The sequence below is a fragment of the Camellia sinensis genome, chromosome 3 (genome assembly GCF_055761805.1).
Source record: "Camellia sinensis isolate YWXY chromosome 3, ASM5576180v1, whole genome shotgun sequence".
NCBI lineage: Eukaryota > Viridiplantae > Streptophyta > Magnoliopsida > Ericales > Theaceae > Camellia > Camellia sinensis.
In genome coordinates this window covers 33307930-33327794 of record NC_138963.1, presented here as the reverse complement: position 1 = coordinate 33327794, position 19865 = coordinate 33307930, and the positions used below count along the sequence as shown (strand labels likewise).

At 45.2% G+C, this 19865-nt stretch overlaps 1 pseudogene; it reads left to right on the top strand.

Moving 5' to 3' along the window:
* LOC114300347 (beta-fructofuranosidase, insoluble isoenzyme 1 pseudogene) overlaps nucleotides 1–17738 on the top strand; it is a 40642-nt pseudogene extending 22904 nt beyond the window's left edge.
* Nucleotides 17739–19865: the final 2127 nt, after the last annotated feature.

Genomic DNA, 19865 nt, shown 5'->3' with positions numbered 1-19865 from the left:
AACTGAAAGAGGGAGCAGGAGCCAGAAGCTCTCTAGTCCTCCATGCTGTGGCATATCGGGCAAGCTGTGCACCTCAGACCGGGAAAGTAGCTGGGTACTCAATCCCCTCCGGTGGGCAGGTCTGATCATGACCGAACTGGCGCAGGAACTGGAACGAAAAATAGAATACATAGTGGGTGAGACCAACCAACTGGATCCCAATCAGCCGGGACATACTATAGCTCATTGCCGGGAGGTTGAGCCAAGGACAACGCCAAGCAATACGATCTGCGGACAAGTTGCACATCCAGTCAAACCACCACCCTTCGTCAAGGGCATCGACTAGGCGCTGTCGAAAGAAATAGCCTCGAGCTGAGTAGGCTGGGCAAGAGTCCACAACCTGCAATTTGTCCATTAACCATACCTGGGGGAGGGATGGAAAATGAGAGAATAAAGAATAGAGAGATGTACGGTGAGAGAAAAGTAAGACAAGGGTTTTGTGAGAAAAACCAAGCCTGAGGGCCGAGTGATGTGAGCAAATACATATGTAAGGTTGGGTGGGAAACATTACCTGCAGCAGTAGTGGACTCCCAGCAAATCTGGTCGTCTCCCGGCGATAGACAGAATCCAAGCACATCAGCGTCTTAGCCAAGGTCATGGCGATGCAGCTCTTTCCTTCTCTCAAGCCTTGGGCAACTTCAATCAGGCGAATGCTAGCTCCGCCGAAGCCCGAGGAAAGCAGAAAGTGAGACAGCAAGCACAAGCAAAGGGCGTGTTGCCAGAAACCTTGCCAATAATGGTTGCTGCGGTCACCGGCGTCAGAAAAGTGATGGATCAAACCAAGGATGTCCAGCCCCCCATTACAGGTTAGAGATCGAGCATCATGCGCGGTGAGTCCGCACATCCGCCCCAAAGCCTGGGCATGATCGAAGCAAATCTGGGGCAAGATCTCTTCTTGGCCTTCAGATTCCATCAAAACTTGAAAGTCTTCAAAAGTCGGACATACCTCTTGCCCGCCGAAGCTAAAGACGTACGTCACCGGATTCCAAAACCTCGCCGCGGCATGGAGGAAAGGAAGGTGCAACGGAGTACGACTCAGTGTGAACAGTGCATTCAAGCCGAAACCTCGGAAGTTCAGCTTTTCAGAACCATCTAGAGAAGCGATCCAAGCTGTGAGGTTTTCAGCAAGAAACGCCTCCATTTCTGATGCAAAACTGAGGTGATTTGAATGAACCATGGAGCTAGGGCTTTTAAAGAGAGAAAAACACTATTCAGGAGGACACGTGTCAAAAATTGGGCGGCTGCAGGGGTAAGTGGCCGGCTGGCCACCTTTTTTGGTTGGCCGGCCATTCTCTTTTTCAAAACTAGCCGGCCATTCTCTCCCTCTCCATAAAACTGGCCGGCCGGCTCCCTAAGGTGCCCAGCCATGCTCCAGTGTATCTCCTTGGCCCTGTTTTACCCTCCTGGGGAAAGTTTCGAGCATTTCCATGCAACGGGAGAGTCAAAGGCCTTCATTTCCCTCTGTTTCGGATGCATTCCGGTGCCCAGATCGTCCGAAGTACACTTTGTTGTTGTTGAGTTTTGTTTATCGAGTTGTTGTTTTGATTATCGAGTTGTTGTTTTGCTTATCGAGTTGTTTGTCGAGCGGACGTGTTTCGTGTTTTCGAGTTATTGCTCTCTGTTTAAGCAATCTTTGTTTAAGTCTTGTTTATTTACATTGTCAACACTGTTGTATTTTGCTTATTGAGTTGTAAACTTCCTAAGGTTCTGTTATATCTTAGAAAGTTAAGTTGTTGCGTCGGTTCACTACCTGACTGGATAAAATGCACAATACACGCTTCCATTCAATCTCATTTTGGTACAAAAGGATGCGATACGATGCCAAAAGTTTAAAGTACAAATACCTTTTCAAAAGCTGTTTCATTCCATCATATTTTACAACAAACAAAGGTACAAGTTTTACAGAAAAATAAAACTGCCTAACAAATATGCAAAGTGCTACAAACTACTAGCAAAAAGGAAAATAAAGCAGGAAACAGCAGCATCTGTGCTCTCAGGAGCGGGAATAAGAGGCCCTCCTCGTCCTCTTCTGCGAGACAACCTCTGCATCACCATCATCATCCGGGTCGGAGCTGTCGTCCTCAGGATCCCCCTCGGCCTCGCCTCTACTCCCGGAACCAAGACCGGAGTCCCCCTCCTCAGCAGATGTCTCTGACTGACGGTCTGTGGCCTCCTCCTCCTCCTCCTCGGGCTCCGCCTCTACAACATATGCCCTGCGTCTGCGGGAGGACCCTCCTCGAGCTCCTCAGAAAGGCCTGGATGGCCCAGCTCCTCTGAAAGGCCTGGATGACCCGGCTCTGTGAAAAGGCCCAGATGGCCCAGCTCCCCAAGGAGGCCCAGGTGGCCTGGCCGGCGGCTGAGCGTGCATCGGGGGCATCTGAAAATAAAGAGTTCAATTCAAATACATCAGTCCAAATACGTACATCAGATGCAGATACAAGCAAAAACTACATGAAATGAGTGCATGTAAACACAGTATACAAATGGGGTGTGTGTCAGATGTGCTCTACACAAGTAGCCTATCAATGCAGTAGAAATCAGCATGTCATCAGAAGTATGATAAAATGCCAGAAAACTAAAGGGTACCTGGATGCCCGCGATGGACAACTGTGCCTTCCTCCGCAGGACCATGCCCTCGAGTGAGGCCACCAATCCAATCACCTCCTCCACATACTCTCGGGGTGGCTGCAAATACGAGCTCATAATCATCAGTGAATAAAGGAATGTCTAAATGTTTGAATGATAGAGGAAAAACAGTGGAGCATACCAGTGGTGAGTTGGGATCAATGGCGTATCGATCACCGGGCATCGGAGGCTCTAACGGGATCGGAGTCGGAGAGGTGGTCCCATACTGCCACCCCATCAGCTCAGTTGGCATATCCGGCCATCCAGGATGAGGATAAGTCAGAGGAATCGGGGGAATCGGTCTACCCCCACCTCTAGATGTACCAGCCCTGCTGGTGGAAGGGGCGTCTGCAGCCCGAGGCTGGGCCTGGCCCGAGGATGGCATACCAGCAAACCTCGTCATCGGGGTGCGAACTCCCGTCAATGGAGGCATCAAATATGTATGACGGTAAGTGGCGTAGTCCCCCTTCTCGAGATGCAGCAAGGCATCACTACCCAGCATAGCACCGACTACCTCCTGGTGAGAGAGCCTATCGGCAGTCCGCATACTGACTGGAGGTGCTGTAGGAGGGTCCTGAGAATTGTACCCCCATACCTGACGCAGAAGGCGTTCCCCCAGAAACCATGCCCTGCCAACCGGTCCTTCGAGCAGGACCCTGTACTGGGAGGTGCCGGTTCCTCCGGCATACTGAAATCGGAGACCATCGCCCAAAGGCGCCCAGGGCTGCCATGTAATCTGCGGATAACAAATGCATAAATCAATCAGAAATTGGGAATATGTGGAGCAAATCAAAGATGAAAATGGAAAGAACTGAGGGTTCTGAAGTACCTCCGATGGGCGCACAGTGTCAAAATACTGCCGCAGATAAATGAAAGTCTCTCGGGGTCTCGGCCGGTGTGGGCCCTCGAATACCAGTGAATACGGGGTCGTGAGAAGCCCTGTCACCTCCAACTCTGGGGCTAATATCGGGAAGTATACATAAACCCATAACTGAGAAAAGTAGTGCAGAATGTAAGTATAAAGTGCTGAACGCAAAATACAGACTGTAAAGTGCGCTGTGTGTGCAATGTATAAGTAATGAGGAGCAGAAATGTAAATCAAGAGGACAGAAATTACCTCCCAAGCTCTCCAATAACGGCCAAGTAAATCTCCCTGCCCGCGGGAGGTCGCGCTCATATAGCAGCAAAGGGTAGCCAGGCCGGCGCCACCCCAGTCGTATCGACTGACCTGTGATAAGTCAACCAGAGCGCTCAACAGATATAGCCCAACCATGTTCCCTCTATCGGCGAACAGAGTAGTCCCGAAGAGGAACATCAGGAAACCACGGGCATACTGCTCTGTCTCCTCAGGAGTCTCGGGCTCCATCTCCGCCCGCCGGAAGTGAGAAGAGAACCAAGTATATCGAACTCTCCCAGAAGCTCTGTCGACAGGCGGGCGGGCCCCCAGCAGATATATCCAAGCGGCCTCCCACTCGCCCATGTCCTTGTCATAAGGAATGGACCAACCTCCTATGTCCAGGCCGGTTAACACAACAAAATCCAGAGGAGTCATAGTCATGTCCCCAGTGGCAGAGAAATGGAAGGAGTTGGTGGTGTCCCACCATCTCTCCACCAAAGCCGCCATCAGTGTCCTCCTGGCAGGACAACGCGATAATCCAATGCAGAAGGCCTCGAACCCTGCCAGATCTACTAAATCTCGGACAGCCTCCGGGAGCTCAACATACCAGTCCCTCGTGGCGGTGGAGCCATATCCCCGTACACCGCGAGAACCAACCTGCATTCAAAATGAATACATGTGTCAGTATGAAATGAATGGGCTGTGTGCCAATGAAATGAATAGGTTGTGTGCCAATAAAATGAATGGGCTGTGTGCCAATGAAATGAATGAGCTGTATGCCAATGAAATGAATGAGCTGTGTGTTCAAAGTGTGATGTACAAGCTACGTGCAAATGAAATGAATGAACTGCGTGTCCGACTTCTAAAAACAGTGGGCTGCGTGTTCACCTATCAATCTGGGCTGCGTGTTCAGGAAATTAAAGTTTGGGCTGCGTGTTCAACTTTCAATCAGTGTGGGCTGTGTGTTCACTATCAATCTGGGCTGCGTGTTCAGGAAATCAAAGTTTGGGCTGCGTGTTCAAACTTTCAAACTGTGGGCTGCGTGTTCACTATCGATCTGGGCTGCGTGTTCAGGAAATTAAAGTTTGGGCTGCGTGTTCAACTTTCAATCAAACTGTGGGCTGCGTGTTCACTATCAATCTGGGCTGCGTGTTCAGGAAATTAAAGTTTGGGCTGCGTGTTCAACTTTCAATCAGTGTGGGCTGCGTGTTCACTATCAATCTGGGCTGCGTGTTCAGGAAATTAAAGTTTGGGCTGCGTGTTCAACTTTCAATCAGTGTGGGCTGCGTGTTCACTATCAATCTGGGCTGCGTGTTCAGGAAATTAAAGTTTGGGCTGCGTGTTCAAACTTTCAAACAGTGGGCTGTGTGTTCACCTATCAATCTGGGCTGCGTGTTCAGGAAATTAAAGTTTGGGCTGCGTGTTCAACTTTCAATCAGTATGGGCTGCGTGTTCACTATCAATCTGGGCTGCGTGTTCAGGAAATTAAAGTTTGAGCTACGTGTTCAAACTTTCAAACTGTGGGCTGCGTGTTCACTATCGATCTGGGCTGCGTGTTCAGGAAATTAAAGTTTGGGCTGCGTGTTCAACTTTCAATCAAACTGTGGGCTACGTGTTCACTATCAATCTGTGCTGCGTGTTCAGGAAATTAAAGTTTGGGCTGCGTGTTCAACTTTCAATCAGTGTGGGCTGCGTGTTCACTATCAATCTGGGTTGCGTGTTTAGGAAATTAAAGTTTGGGCTGCGTGTTCAACTTTCAATCAGTGTGGGCTGCGTGTTCACTATCAATCTGGGCTGCGTGTTCAGGAAATTAAAGTTTGGGCTGCGTGTTCAAACTTTCAAACAGTGGGCTGCGTGTTCACTATCAATCTGGGCTGCGTGTTCAGGAAATTAAAGTTTGGGCTGCGTGTTCAACTTTCAATCAGTGTGGGCTGCGTGTTCACTATCAATCTGGGCTGCGTGTTCAGGAAATTAAAGTTTGGGCTGCGTGTTCAAACTTTCAAACTGTGGGCTGCGTGTTCACCTATCAATCTGGGCTGCGTGTTCAGGAAATTAAAGTTTGGGCTGCGTGTTCAACTTTCAATCAGTGTGGGCTACGTGTTCACTATCAATCTGGGCTGCGTGTTCAGGAAATTAAAGTTTGGGCTGCGTGTTCAACCTTCAATCAGTGTGGGCTGCGTGTTCACTATCGATCTGGGCTGCGTGTTCAGGAAATTAGAGTTTGGGCTGCGTGTTCAACTTTCAATCAGTGTGGGCTGCGTGTTCACTATCAATCTGGGCTGCGTGTTCAGGAAATTAAAGTTTGGGCTGCGTGTTCAACTTTCAATCAGTGTGGGCTGTGTGTTCACCATTAATTTGGGTTGCGTGCTCAGAAAATCGGAGTTTGGGCTGTGTGTTCTACTCTAAGTCAGTGTGTGCTGTGTGTTCACCATTCAATTCGGGCTGTGTGTTCGACAAAGTCAGTGTTTTGAGCCGTGTGTTCACTTCTTAACTAATATGTGCCGTGCGTTCGCAATCAATTAATGAGCCGAGTGTTCAGAAATTCAAGTGTTTAAGCTACATGTTCAGGATGCAAACAGAAGTACTATGTCATAGGCTAAACTGTGTATTCAAACATGGCAAAAGGCATGAAATGTACGAAAAATGCAGAAAATGAAGTAAATACCTCTCGTGCCTCGTAGGAGAGGTGATGCTTTGGCTCCCGCAGGAGGAGATCTCCAGGTGCTCGCTCGTCAAAATCCGTAAAGTGACGAAAAACGGCCCGAGGGAGAACATGCGCCGGCGGAGCGTACCTTCCAGGAATAAATGGGCGAACCCTCGGAGGCAAAGACATGGCATCAAAATCATCTCCGGCACCCGGAAAACCTCCACCATGAGGGAAATTGCCCGCCATTTCCAAAAATCTGCAAAAGGAGCGAAAATGAGCCAAAATTGGAAAAAGTCAACAAAAGTCAACTCTCGGGAAATGAAAAAGTCAACAAAAGTCAACTCCCGAGAAAATCTTCCAAATATTGAGACAAACTCACCTCAAGTGGCGAAAATGAGAAGAGAAGCCCCGAAACCAAAATTTAATCAGTTCAAAGTACTTGAAACTGAATATTTTCGCGAAAATAACTTGCGTGGGGCGTTGGAAAACGCGTATGGAGCCCAGATCTGAAGAAGAAAATGGTTTGGGAAGCAAGTGGAGAAGATTTCGTGGCTGCATTTATAGGCTCAAAGTGTTTGGGTGAGAGAGCACAAAGAAAGGGAGGTGAAAAGACTGGATTGCCCTCGGATTTGGGCAGGTGGCCGGCCAGCCCCCTTTTCTGGCTGGCCGGCCATTCTCTTTTTGGGAAACTAGCCGGCCACCTCCTACCCTCCATAAAACTGGCCAGCCATGTCCCCCACAGGCTCACCTAGCTCTCTGCAAATTTTGAGGAAGATTGGAGTTCCCGGGACCTGAAAAAGTTCAAAGAAAGTGCACTTTCTGTTGCGAAATTGCTCCGCCGGAACTTCAGCTTCAAGTTCTGACATGTGTCTCATCATCATTCATCGAAATCAAAGTGTATCCTTTTTGAATGTGGTGTAGCCTTTCCAGGAAGTGGATCGGAGGCCGTGATCGAGTCATCTTCGCCGAAATACGCGTTTCCTTGCTCGTCATTTCGTAACAAACGGGCACCTTGGTTTATGCTCGTTTTGGACTATCATGCACGTAACTTGCATTCTCATGAGCATACTTGCACTTTTATGCACATTTCTTGATATTGGCATACCTCTGTGCTTGAGCATGCGTTGTCACGCACGTTCCTTTCTCGCATCGCGATACATTCACTCATCGGCACTGCGTGTGTCAAGCTTTCGGAATCACATTGAATATATGTTGGTAGCATATTGTACTTGTTGAATTTCTCTCTTTTGCAGGCACGATATTGTATGTACGGTTCATTTGAGGCTGGTGCGACCAGACGAATCGCGCAGGTATCGTATCTTCTCCGTGTGAGACGTGGCGAGGATTGAATAATTCTCCGCATTCTTAACTGCATGAAATGTAGTTGTTGCTTTGCATTCTTGCTTAAAACTGTTGCATCTATTTGCGAATACTTGCTTCGTTACAGCTTACTGCATTTACACGATCATTGAGTTACTTCCGGCTCGGTGCATATCACTTTGCATTTTGCCCTCTTTGCCTGCGGGCATGCCTACGGGCACATCTCTTTTTATCTTGTATGTTTGTCTAAGTCTTCGGCCTCGTCAAAAATGGGTCGTCTCTGGGCTTTGACATTCACTCCCGTCACTTGTGACTTCCGAGTTCTGTCAAAGAGGGGCAACTGTAGACACCACATTTTTTACCGACCTTAAGACTCAGACATCACCGATTGAGCGCTCGGTGACGTTGCATATCGTGCTCGTTTAGAAGTCTCAGAGTCGAGGTCGTGCGCCCTGCCTCCGGATTTCCGAACCCTCTTTTGCGCCTTGCCTCGGTTTGCGAACCAGACTTGGTTTTCTCTGTTTCTTTTCCTGAGGGGAGGGAGAGTTCCCGTAGACCATCTCTCAGTGGCCGTGGGCTACGTTTTGTGGCTGTAGGCCATTTTGTCCATTTCGGAGCTCGATTTCCAGTTTTTCGGGACCGTTGGCCGTGTGCCTCGGTTCGGGACCGCCTAACCATCTCCGTTTGCCCCGATTTTTTGCATACTTCTTATTTGCTCCCTTTTGAGGGACACTGAGGTCTGAGAGACCCACTTCGTGGCCGAATGCCACTTTCGGTGTTTAAGAGGCAGTTTTCGGGGCCCCGAACTGCGCGTTTTGGCCCCCGAACTTTCATTTTGCATCGGTTTTCGTTCATTTTTGGCAGGTACCTCTGTTTTATCACCAGGAAGGTCACTGGAGGGTGGGAGGCCAGCAATTACCTTAGCAACCAGTTATATTCCATTTTCGCCCCCCAACGCCCATTTTTCTCACTTCCGAGCCAATGTTGAACACCCTTGGGCCACTTTCTTGAACTTTTAACTACATATTTGTGATGTACACACATGGGAGGACCCTAAAAGTTGGTGGCCGGCCACTAATGTTGCTTGACCCTTTTGAACCCCTCTTAAAAATGGCTTATTCTCTCTCCTGTTTTGCAGTTTCCAATTTTGAACCACAGGGTTGTGTTGAGGGCACCTGGGAGGACACCTATTTGTGGTGGCCGGCCAAAAAATCAACTTGACCTTTTTGACCCCTAGCCGGCCGGCCATGGGGGGTAGCCGGCCGGCCACCTGCAACTCCAAAAGCTGGCCGGTCATGATTCTCACAAAGTGCACTTTACAACTGTATAGCTGTTTCCCCTAGAAAATATCTCAATCCGGGGGACAGCTGTTGGGGGAGAACTTGGTCTTTTTTCCCCCACTCTTTCCCTCCCTTTGGTCCCTCTCTTTGGTCCATATAACCAGCTGCCATCTCTTGTATTAGGGGTTAGAAAAATTGCTTCAAGCATATACATACATATCTCCATCCATCTCTCTCATTTTTCCTTGAAAACTCCTAAGTTCTACCTCATTTCTTCACCACCACCAAGCACCACCACCACTACTCCATTTCCAGCAGCTTGAGAGGCTTTCCAGCAGCTAGGAGGCATCACTTCTCAAGCCAAGAAGCAACCAAAGACTTGTCTTCAAGGGTGAGTTTCATTTCCCCCTCTTTGGTCCATTTCTTGTGTCATTTTTAAGCCATATATGCTTGTTGTTTTGAGCTCCGGCCCTAACTGAAAGTGGCCTTCTTTTGAGCTCTTTTTCACTTTTTCTTAAGGGCTCAACACTTTTTGAGGCCCCCATATTGCACTTGCTTCAATATCCTCCTTGAATGCCATTTTCTTGCATGATGTTTTTAGCCTATATGTGATCTGTTTTGGAGCATGATGTAAACTGTAAATAGGCTTATTTTGAGCCCCTCTTCAACATTGAAGAAGGGCTCATCACTGTTTGGGACCTCCATCTGCCACTTCATGTTATATCCCTCTTTGGTCCCCTTTTCTTGCATGCTTTGGCAACCCATTGTGCTTCTGTTTTTGGCCTTTTTACAGTACTAAAAATAGTCTTATTTTGGCCCATTCTTCATGTTTCATTAAGGGCCTTTCATGGTTTGAGGTATATTTTATACACTTCATGTTATATCTCTCTTTTGGTCCCCATTTTTGCAAGCTTTGGCAGCCCCTGATGTTGCTGTTTTTGGACTTTGGTCCGAACTGAAAACAGCCATATTTTGACCCCCTTGTCATGTTTCATTAAGCGTCTTTGGCTGTTTGTTGAATATTTTGTATACTTTGTGTTATAGCCACTTTTGAGCCTCATTTTGCATTGCATTTCTAGCATGTTTGTATATTGTTTTTGGGGCTGCCATAAACTGTAAATGTGCATATTTTTGGTCCCTCTTTAGTGTTGTAGAAGGGAATTTTTCAGTTTGGGTTTTGCATATACCACTTGTTTCATTGCCCTCTCTTGGCCCCTATTTTTGCATGCCATTGTTGCCCTATCTTTGCTTGCTGTTTGGCCATGATTTGTACTGGTAAAATGCTAATTTTGGGGCTGCCGTGCTACTGTCTATTCATTGCATGTCCATATTGTGCATATTTGGTATAGCTATAGGCCATTTCGGGTGCCAAAATTTATGCTTCGAGGCTATTCCATGCATCGGGTGCACTTTCGCCTCATTTCGGGGCTGTTTTCCCAAACATTTCAGTTCTGAAATTCCATTAGCATGTTTGCATATCATTTTTCATGCTATTGCATTGCATATGCCATTGCCTCGATTTGCGTGCCCGTGTGCACGCGTTTCGAGGCACTTCATTTTCATCCATCGGCCTCTTATGTGAGTGCGGATGAGGCTCTCTCATGTTAGTGTAAGCCCATATCATATTTCCATGTCATTTGCATTGCGTATGTCATTTTCTCGGTTTACGTGCCCGTGTGCACGCATTTCGAGGCATCTCATTTTTACAACATAGTGCATACTAGGTTGTATCTTAGATCGCATTCAGTCATTTTCCTCGATTTACGTGACCGTGTATACGTATTTCGATACATCTCATTTTCATAGCATTGTGCATGCTAGGCTGTATCTTGGTTGCATTCATGCGTATCATGCATATTGCATCGTGTTCGGGATAGGAGTTAGCCCGGGCACGGGAAACGAGGTGCGTTTCGTACTCCGAGTGACGGAACGTGTCTCAATTCCCAGTCACCGACACTCCGGATTACCCATGATGGAGTTAGGTTCTTGTTGTGTTTACACATGCATTCATTCTATATTGAGCTGCACATTTCGACTCCTCTGCCATCATGCATCGATATGCGTGATTGGTGGCACGAGGATCAAGGCGTGCATATATCTGTGAAAATACACTGCCATGCCCCTTTCCTGCTCTCTGTTGCAGCAAAATGAAGAATCAGCAACTTTTTGGAGTTTGGCGCGCATTTCAAGAAAAGGTGTAAACAGAGGCTAATTGGGACATCCCAGTGGATTTCCGCGCAAGGCAGCCCAGACATGCATCATTCATCAGGAGCAAGGCAGTCCCTGGCTTGCACGCCAGCTTTACAGCTTTCTTAGTTAATTTGATTAATTAATTAGGAATTTGTACATTATTTGGACTGTAACATTTGGACTGTAATATTCTTTTATTTGGGACTGTATATTTATTCGGACCCTCTATGCGAGGGCATAATTGTAATAAGTGTGCGTGTGTGTGTTGTATGTCTTCCAACCCCACGTCTTTCTCCCTTTTATTTACCTGCTTATGATGGTTAGATTAGGGCATATTTCAATTAGCATACAGTATGACAGCATGTTTGCATCATTCATCTGTTTTGCATGCACCGGGCTCGGCGCATCATACTAACTGCATTTGTATTTCAATTCCAAATTGAATACATGTTAGCTGTAGCATTTCATATGCCATTTTTAAAATAGCCGAGCCTGCTATAGTTTGCATTTTTGCATGTGTTGCATTAGGCATTTCTGTATACTTAGGATCATGCATGACTTCTAATGTAGTTTCTGTTTTGGCTTGGAGTACTCGGTGAGTTTTTATGCTTTAGCATCCTTGCATGCGTGTGAGTGAATGCCATGAATAGCATGCTTACCATGAGGCTAATTGCTTATGTGATATAACTGCCTGAATGCCTGTGGGTGAAGGTTGGGTTATTTGGATTGGAACAATTCATCAAATGATTGTTTTAAGCCCACTAGATAGTGGCAAAACCATTGTTTTCTAAGCCCACCCGATGGTGGCAAATCCACGTCTTAGCCTACCTGCGGGTAGCACCATCAAACCATTTTCAAAACAAACAAACATGAAATGTTTTGTTCCAATTCAGGCGACTCAGTCTATACTTGTATGCTGTGCGCATCACATAGTAACCTAGGCTAATAACCGGAATAAGAACATACAATGTTTTCAAAAATAGATATCATGATTAGTAGATGCCGATCTCTAACCGGGCGAGCGGGGGTGCTCACGAAGTGACCTTTCCCAATCGTACCCAAGTTCCCGAGCCGAGGCAACTTTGGTGATGACGGACACGTGGCCTTTGGCACCGAGTCAGGGTTTCTTAAATTTCCCAAAAATAAAATATTTAGGTGGCGACTCTGTATCTGGCAAAGCAGTCCATGTTTGGCACTTCTTTTTAAAAATCTGTTTCTCAAAACGATTTTCCGGATTTGGACTCTTTGGTTCAGATTTAGAACCGTGACAAATTTAAGAGTCCTTGAGCTGTAGTGACCCCAAATGAACAGAACGGGAGCTCGTTCCTCCCGGGGCGTTCGGGGACGTCTACAATTCGCACCTCCACCAATTCCTCGACAGCTTTGTCCACGGCCTTGATGCCCACATCATCCAAGACGCCCTGGTCCTCCGGTCCCTCAATCATTTGAACAAATCCTTTGGCAGCCCGGCTCCCGTTGACTGCCACGAAGCACTGTTTTGACATGACCTGATCGCCTCAAATCTCCTCGATTGCCCCCATAGCCGAGGGAAATCTCATTACCTGGTGAAAAGTCGATGCCACAGCTTGCATGGCGTGAAGCCACCCCCTTTCAAGGATCAAATTGTAAGTAGATGACACCTGTAACACCCAGAACTCCACCTGTTTGACCACGGATCCCGCTTTGACCGGCAAGATAATCTTTCCCAAAGGCCACTCCGGTTGTGAGTTGAAACCAACCAATGGCGAAGTCGCCGGGGCCAAATTCGTATCTCGGAGCTTGAGCTGTTTGAAAGCGTCGTAGTACATGATCTCGACCGAGCTTCCCTGATCGATCAAGATCCGTTTGACTTCAAAATCTTTGACGCGGAGCGTAACTACTAAGGCGTCATTGTGCGGTGTCTGAATGCGCTCCAGGTCCCTTGAGGAGAAGCTGATCACATCTTTCGCTTCTGTCTTCCCCCTCTTGAGCGCAGGCTGAACTGACAAGACTTCCCGCATGTGCTCTGCCTTCTTGATCATACCACGGAGCTCGCAAACACGCGCCGGTTCCACTATGTTGTGGATGATATTTACAACCTCTTGAGGAGGTGCATCTCGGTCATCTGGTCCCCGCGGGTCAGCCGGAACCTGATTTGCCTTGGCGCCCCCATCAATGTAAAGATCCAGGTGCCCGGCTGCGACTAGCTCTTCCAAGTGTTGCCTCAAAGGCAAACAGTCCTCTGTTCGGTGGCCCCGCTCCCGATGAAATGTGCAACGATACCGTGGATTGTAGCCCTTTTGTCCATCGCCCAACTTAGCAGGAAACCGGACATATTCCTCGTCTCGGATTTCGCTAAGTATGCGATAGATTGGAATCTTGAAGACCGTGGTTACGCCAGTTCGTGCCTTCAATCTTCTGTTTGCATCCGCTACGTCATCTCGGGGGTAGTCATCCTTGTCATTCCGACGTCCTCTACCCCGGTTTTTGCGATTTGAGCCACGGTCCGATTCCTCTGCTCGGTCACTTGAGCGGCTGGACTCTTGCCCAACTGCGTGCACTTTGCCTGCTGTCTTCTTGTCCATTGCTATCGGAGTTGCCTTCACGGTAGATGCTGACGCGTCATCCTCGACTCGGATGTGCTCATTGATGCACTGCATGAGCTGCCCCATGGAGGTCGGTTAGTGCATGGTAAGCGAGTCCCGCAGTCTATGGCCGACCGGGAGACCACGCATCTCGTTGAAGGTTTCCCAATACCTTGAGTTGTATGCCTTCAGTGTGTCGCTCGGTTCCATCTTGACGCTTAGTAAGTGATCGACTTCCTTTGGTGTTTTTGTGTTGGTTTTGAAGCGTGTCACAAACGCCTCGGCCAACTGATGCCACCTTTGTATGCTCCCTTCCTGCAACCTCTCGAACCACTTTAAGCCCAGCTCGCCTAAACTTGACGGGAAGATTAGGCACATAAGTCCGTCATTTCGCCTTTGTCCGGCCATAACCTGTCGGAAGTGGCTCACATGCATGTAAGGATCAGTTTTTCCGTCGTAGAGTGTGAACTTAGGCTGGTGGAAGCCTGCGGGAAGCGGTGTTGTTTCTATTTCTAGGGAAAAAGGGGTGGCACTCAGCCTGGCCAAGTCCGTATCTTCAAAGAGTGGCACTGCTTGGCGGGGTGGAGGCATTCTGACCTCCTCGCTGGCGTGAACCCCGTAGGATAGCCGCTGGAACGCCGGTATTCTCTGAGCATCGCGCTTGCGAGCCCGCTCCTTTAAGACCGCCCGTAAATCCTCTGAATGAGCGGAGTGAGAGTACCTCGACGTCGTCACCGGACGTGAGGGTTTGTAGGTGCTGTCTTGCGCGCTGGACTTTTCTACATGTGCGTCGGAATCACCAACCTGGTAACTTCTGGTAATAGATATGGACTGAGTGCGTCGCTGACTCTGACCGCCTGAACGGCGGGATGGGGTGTGCTCACTGTGGTCACCCACTCCAGCTACACCTTTCCCTTTGACATGCCACTTTAGATCCTCCATCTCCGCCGCCATTCGCCGGATGACAGCGTCTTGGTCCCTCAACTTATTTTCCAGACGTCTGGCGTGTGAGTCTCTCCTCCGCCGGTGACCGTCTGGACTCCGTGAATGACTATGACTTATTCCGCGCTTATCCCGTGCGTCTCCTAACTGTCCTCTGGTGGGCGTTCCCAAGTCCACCATTGGATGGATGGCGGGAGGGCCTTCTCTCCTTTGGGTGAACTCCGGGGTGGCTCCGTCTATGGCAGACAACGGAAACTCGTCGTTGTTCGCCATGGACGGCGATCAGATGAACCTAGAAGACAAGGTTTTGTCTGTCAAGCTTCCCACAGACGGTGCCAGTTGTACAGGGAGCAAATATTCAGGTAAGCCTGTATTCCTTTCTTCCAAGTTCCTGTCTGTCCGATCAACCTGCGAGCACAACGGCGGTGAGCTACCCAGCGGTGTGTGGCCGGAAAACCCCTCCGACGGTCAAGTTAGCACACACCTTAGGATAAAGAGAAAGAGAGAGGAGTGTTAGAATGTAGGAGTTCCTTACAAAGTGTTCGTCTCCTCCGTATGGGGGGCGCAGACATGCTTATATACCCTTCTGCGCCCCAAACCTGCTCCCAATGGTCTCTCGATGCGTGGCTTTGCTATCCCATCTGTCAGCACAAATCCTGCTGAGCGTCACCTAATCTCAACTGCCCCCTCACTCTACTAGGAGCTCGGCAGCCGAGCTGTACCATCTTATCCGCCAACGGTCGTGCTGTGCTTCATGTCCAAGCACTCCACTAGCTAAGCTTAATAAGGACCGGGCTAGGCAACATCTCGACAAAGCCGTGCAAACAGGTACCTCGGCTGACCACGCCTTTCCGGGCGCCGGTCACTTAACTTGACTTGCTTCGCCTCCGTCAAACATGTAGCTCGGTCCAACCAAGCGTTGCCTTAACCGAGCAACTTCTTTCCAAACTGGGCCACACATCCTCGGCCCAACTCTGTCCGGCCCAGATCTGTCCGGCCCAAATATGTCCGGCATAACTCTATATCATTAATCTCCCTCTCATATATGATAATAAAATCACCTAAATTATTAATTGAAAACATATTTTTAACGTCATTAAAAACTATTAATTTACTTGATGATTTATTAATAAAAGGGACGATTTGTTATGAAATTAGAAACCTCAGGGGTGGAATGTAATTTTTAAAACCACAAGGAACGATTCATATTTTAATCAAATCTTAAGAAGTATATTTGTAATTTACCTTTTAATAAATCATGAGTACATAATGAATCATAATACACTCACATACTCGTACATTACTATTTGAGGATCTCCTTTTCATTGATTAAGAACTTAAGCTAATTTTTTTTTTTTAATGGCATTATTTTAGACAATTCCAAGAAAGGTCTGGCTCGATAAAAGTGAAAAACAGTTAGTACAATGGCCGGTTGAAGAATTAGAAACTCTAAGGAGGAGAAAGGTTCACCTAAGTAATCAAAAGCTCAATTTGGGAGACCATGTTGAAATCAAAGAAATTACAGCTGCACAGGTTTGATTCTTGTAGTAGATTTTCTATTCTAATCGTCTTGTTTTGTGGCACCAAAAATGATCACCTTCTTTAAACACTTTCATGAATAGAATTCACACACATGGTTGATCATCCCTTCACATGCATTAACATGGGTGCAATAGCACGGGTGCAAGTACGGATATGAATATGAATCTATTGATACGGTAAAATTTACAAATATTAAGATATGGATATGGTTTGATATGTTCATTTAAAAATATGTTTATTATAATTTGTAGTAGTACATGATAGATAACAATTAAAAAACTAAAACCTTTTGTAATGGTCCAAAAAAAGAAAAAGAATCCTAAGCTTTTTTTTATATTTTTTTTATTTTTACATTTTTAATAATTGCAAAAATATTCTATATTTATTAAGTTTTTAAAATAAGCTTAATATATTTTTAAAAATATCCTATATTTGTTTAGTTATATCTACATCTAAAAAAAAAAATTATATTTATGCTCCTGTAAGAATTCACAAAAATATTCGAAATACACTCATCTCATATCTAACTGCACTAGTTTCATACCCTAAGTATTGCTTATGTACTTGGAGTATATTGAGACTAATCCACGTAGTCATACAAACTTTCCCTTCGAAGTTTGGTATGGCTTTTTGTGTTTTTGTTTCTAAATTCTCTTTTTTGATATCTCATTCTGTCTAAATTATGATTTTAAATTGAACAAGTTCAGTCAGCCTAAGCATCTATCCAAGCTTTATGAAAGGTGTATAGGGATCTACTCAAGTCTGAGTTTGAATGAATGCCTGAGCTTGACTTTTGCCTAAACTTTTGCTCGAACCTTTAACCTGAGTTTAACTCGAAAGAAATTAGTCTAGGCTCGGGTTGCCTAAATTCAAACACACACACACACACAAAAACAAAGTTTTTTTAAACTAATGTCGAAAAAATATCTCCAAAAATACAAAAACAAACTATAATAAACATTAGTTTGAGTTATGTGTATCCAACAAAATATATTACACTATGATATGGTGAGAAAATATTCCCTAATTCATAATATTTCACATTTATTATATATAATATATTAATTAATAATAGAATTCAGTTTACTCGGGTTCTAAAAACCCTTGCCCAAATTAAATTTGGGTCAACAAGTCAACCCAGGTCGCCCTAACAAATTTCAAATTGTACTGCTCAAGTCTTAAAATTTTTTGAATTGAACTTAAGTTGCTCAAGTTAGGTCTGGTTGAGTTACACCCCTACTTTAAAGGCTATAGCTGATTGTGAACCTTTTTTTTTTTTTTTTTTTGGGCAGATTGATAATTCTGTTGTGGAAAGTTTTGGTGTTGGAGGAAAAACATGTATAACATCTAGGGTTTATCCAACTCTAGTAGTATTCAAGGATGCTCATTTATATGTATTCAACAATGGTACTGAAACGGTCACAGTTGAGAATCTGGATGCCTGGAGCATGAACTATCCTTTAATGAATTAAGTGGAGATGTAAAATAAATAAATATGACAAGGGTTAGTTAGACCAAGATCCTCTCAATTATTAGTAAGTACCATTTTATCTACTTATCTATGAACTTGTACATATCGACCCCTCCAATTATAAAAATTTTACAAATATACCCTTTCTTGAGGTGGTCCAGAGGAGATGAAACTGATATATTTTTAAAGTTGAGGGGATCAAAATTTACGGGTTCATATATAAGGGGAGAAATTGATATTTCGCTAATAATTGAAAGGATCTTGGTGTAAGTTACACGTAAGATAAAGTTCTTACTAATATCTTCATATTGTAATATTTGTATGGTTTTATATGGATGAAAAATCTAGAAATCCCCTAGATGTTGATTTGTGATTATGTATCAATTTTAAGCAGAATATAACAATCCCAATCAAACAATCAAGACAAAGAGACACAACGATTTTAACGTGAAAAAAACCACAATTGGACACCTCCAACTGTGATAAAAAAACCACGGGCAACAGCCACAAGAACAATCCACTAAGAAGATTTAAAGGAATTACACAGGTATACTCTCAATTACCTAGCGAATCCACAACGCCTAATTGAACCAACCTCTATGTGCCTCTTCCAACCCCATCTTCACCTCGGAATTGTCTTTCCAAAGAGCCACTCCAGGATCCACCGAAGCTTCAGGCTCGAATTCTTCAGACTCCACCGAAGAACAACTCTCTCTTTTGTGTATAACAAACCAAACTTTTGATGTACTCTCTTTAAACCATGAGTTGAATACTCAATAAAAAACATCAAAGAAACTAGCAAAATATCTCCAAATATAAACCTTAAGATCCAAAAATAAGATCTGGAGAAGTTCCTCTAGTGTTGGGAGAAAACCAACTATTTATAGAAAACCAAAGCAATCCTAGTTTCAGAAGAAAACCAACTCCTTAACAAATCTGGAAATCTGGGATCGCGCGGTCCGCTCGAGCGTGGGTCTTCCCGCTCGAGCGGAGACTTCAAATTCTGTGATTTCATACAGGCTCCACGCTCGAGCGTCGGTTTTGACGCTCGAGCGTTGAATCACACCATCTAGTACTTTTTCAGGCATAGCAGATATACTGTGAGCTTGTAAACCCCGCTCGAGCGCCCTTTTCCCCGCTCGAGCGGGAAGGCCAAAACTGGAAAAATATAACATGAACGGACAGGCAATTTTGAATGCATTTTTGCATTTTGCTTCGGGCCGCGAGCTGACTGGGCAGCTCGACCCCCGTAATAATCAGCGAAGTGGCAAACTTGTATACATTGACATCACAAACTTCTCTGCAAAGCACGATTCGGGTTGGATTCGCCTCTAACAATTTATAGCCTCACTGAAATATAAATGCGAATAAAATTACAACTCAAAGGAGTTTTGTCAAACGGGATTGCCAAGAAATAAAACCTAACAATGGACCTAAAAAATAGTTGTTAAGTACCTTGTCAAATTTTATGAGGTCAATTTACAGGATCCAGTCTATGTTCCACAGTTGAAAAAAGGATGCAGAAAATGGTGAAAGTTGTGAGTAAATAAGTACTGGATTTTATTTGGGTATTTCTTTTTCAAACCAATAATTACTTGCAAAGAATCATCATAAATATTTTTCATGCAAATTGTTATTTTTGTTTTGTTTTGTTTTATTTTTTTCATGCAAAATGTTTTATTTTACTTATTTATTTATTTATTTTTTTGAGTAGTGTGTATGGTATTAATAATGTGATAATTAATTTTGCCAATGCCTATTTTAAGAAAAGTTATTCAATAGTTGTGAGGAAATGATTTGTATGATACTTTACTATTAATTAATTTATCTAGTGCATTTGATCACTTTTACATCTCAAAAAATGTCAATAGACAAGTGTAGAGTATTAAGAACACCTAATCAGAGACAAGTCAAGTCTATTTGAAGCTTAATGCAATAAATCTAAATGGGGCAAGTACAGCAAATTTTACACGGTTACTTCTGTTTTTAAGGGAGATTTGGCTAAAAGCTCTCATCATAAGATTAAAGGGATTGGATAGCAAGTCTCTTGTAGAAAAAATCAAGATACAAATTTTTGGTATATAGTCTTGTAATTCCATGTGTGTGTGCCTATAATGAATAGGATTTG